Source organism: Antrostomus carolinensis, unplaced genomic scaffold, assembly GCF_000700745.2.
Source record: "Antrostomus carolinensis isolate BGI_N321 unplaced genomic scaffold, ASM70074v2 scaffold36666, whole genome shotgun sequence".
Lineage (NCBI taxonomy): Eukaryota > Metazoa > Chordata > Aves > Caprimulgiformes > Caprimulgidae > Antrostomus > Antrostomus carolinensis.
In genome coordinates this window covers 8,818-11,226 of record NW_010320484.1, presented here as the reverse complement: position 1 = coordinate 11,226, position 2,409 = coordinate 8,818, and the positions used below count along the sequence as shown (strand labels likewise).

General features: G+C 54.0%; 1 protein-coding gene across 1 annotated transcript in view; it reads right to left on the bottom strand.

Moving 5' to 3' along the window:
* The window catches only part of LOC114818647 (BTB/POZ domain-containing protein KCTD16-like), a 7,859-nt gene that overhangs the window by 1,259 nt on the left and 4,191 nt on the right, over positions 1-2,409 (bottom strand). The gene's annotated exons all lie outside the window — the stretch shown is intronic.

Here is a 2,409-nt window from a genome sequence, read left to right as displayed (position 1 = left end):
ATCCCTGTGTGACACCTCCACGGGACACACAGCCCCACGGCGAGCCAGCATCCCTGTGTGACACCTCCACGGGACACACAGCCCCACGGCGAGCCAGCATCCCTGCGTGACACCTCCACGGGACACACAGCCCCATGGTGAGGCAGCATCCCTGCGTAACACCTCCATGGGACACAACCCCACGGCGAGGCAGCATCCCTGCGTGACACCTCCACGGGACACACAGCCCCACGGCCGTGGAAAGCACACGTTTCCCCAACAACAGGAAACCAGCCAAGCCAATCAAGGTGTTCATGTCTGAACAAAACCTTCGGTCAACGCGGCTCCCACTGCTCAGAAAAATGTTTGTTATTCTAAGTCTGTAATCGCCACGGTCTTCACACCTTCGTTGGATTAGATAGAACTGTTTGTTCCTTTCTGAAGTAACAAACCAAAGCAGGAGGGCTGATTCAGGCGACCACTGGCTACTTCTGTCGGTGATTCTCTCTCCCACAGTGACAAGGCAGACACAGCCCGCTATCCAACTAGAACGGGGTATCAGAAGGTGCCTGGTGTCCCCAGCCTCCAGGGAACAGCCTTTGGGAAATTGTCTTTGCCGTTACCAACAGCCCTGGCACCCCTCATTGCTCCAGACATCTCCCCTCCTCTCTGGCCCAGCAGTGCAGGCAGATTTGGCCGTCCCAGTGGGCATCACCCTCAGCTTTCCCCTGACCACCCCAAGCCCAGCCCCATGGGTGAGAACAGAGGCTTTTGGGAAACATGGACCTTCATTTGTGTAACCCCTGGGTGATGGGGACTCCTGAATGGGCCTTAATTTATTTCCTGATTCATGTAGCACGTTGCCTGATTTGTTCTTTGTCGGCTGGAGACCTGCCCAGACGCAGCCAGCCCTGACGGAGGGGAAGAGCTGGCGGTGAGAACAACTGCTCCCTGACCAAAGCGCTGCAATCATCACGGATTTAAATGTCATTTGGAAGCATCCATCTTCCCACTAAAATCTAATTATCATTTCCAACCCATGCAGATTGGTGATGTTAATCAGATCAAGAAAAGCAGCTTCTAGCTCAGCAACTTCGGAGCAGTGACACAGCCTCAGGTCTCCCCATGAAACGGAACCAGGGCCCTGTGACCGATATCACACCCCAGTGCTTCACAGAATCCCAGACTGGTTTGGGTTGGAAGGGACCTTAAAGCTCATCCAGTCCCAACCCCCCTGCCAGCAGCAGGGACACCTTCCACTAGACCAGGTTGCTCAAAGCCTCATCCAACCTGGCCGAGAACACTTCCAGGGAGGAGCAGCCACAGCTTCTCTGCCCAACCTGGGACACTGGCTCACCACCCTCACAACAAAGAATTTCTTCCTCACATCTCATCTCCATCTCTCCTCTTCCAGTTTCAAGCCATCATCCCTTGTTCTGTCACTCCCTGCCCTTGGCCAAAGTCCCTCCCCAGCCTTCCTGGAGCCCCTTCAGGTACTGGGAGGCCACTAGAAGGTCTCCCTCTCCCTGGAGCCTTCTCTTCTCCAGGCTGAACAGCCCCAACTCTCTCAGCCTGTCCTCACAGCAGAGCTGCTCCAGCCCTCGCATCATCCTCGTGGCCTCCTCTGGACTGGGTCCAGTAGCTCCATGTCCTTCCGCTGTTGGTGGCCCCAGCACTGCAGATGGGGTCTCAGGAGAACGGAGCAGAGGGGCAGAATCCCCTCAGATTCTCGTGGAGCAGGATGAGGCCAGTGGGGAATCTCTTCCTCATGTCAAGGTCCAAGGTGTCTGTTTGCTGTCACCACTCCAGAAAGAGCTCTCCATCAAAAAAACAGAGGGGGAGGAAAAAAAAGGAAAATGCTGCCAGTCCCAAAGCCCCGACCGTGGGAGCAGGTCCTGGAGGAAGGGGCTTTGCAAGCTCATGGCAGCAAATTGCTCAAAAGCTGCACGGCTGACAGTCACTGCCCTGCTCACCCCTTTCTCCATCTTTCTCTGCAGCCATGAACACAATGCCTCTAATTTACAGAAACAGGTGGAAAAACAAAAGTCAGGAAGCCCCTCCTTATCTCTTCCTTCCTCTTCCTTGTCAATGATGAAGGAGTCTTGCAGTCTGTGAGCTGTGTGCCTAAATGGAATTTATAGACTTGCTTCGAGACCTTTTCTGTATCTTGTCTGAGAAAAGTCAATAATGGCTCAATCAAAATTTTTTATAATTTGCTCGGCTTTGACAGAGGCATTTCACACTGAGCCTTTGTGAAACCCCGATCACACGTGCCCCTGAAAAACAGCCATGGGCTGTATTGATCTGCAGCTCCTCATTGTGGTTGGCGTTACAGCTGGGTCAGGGGTTTCCTGCCTCACAGCTACTGAGTGCAGAGGGTGGAGAGGTGGGGGTGGGTCTGTTCAACCAAGGACCAAGGGACAGACAAGA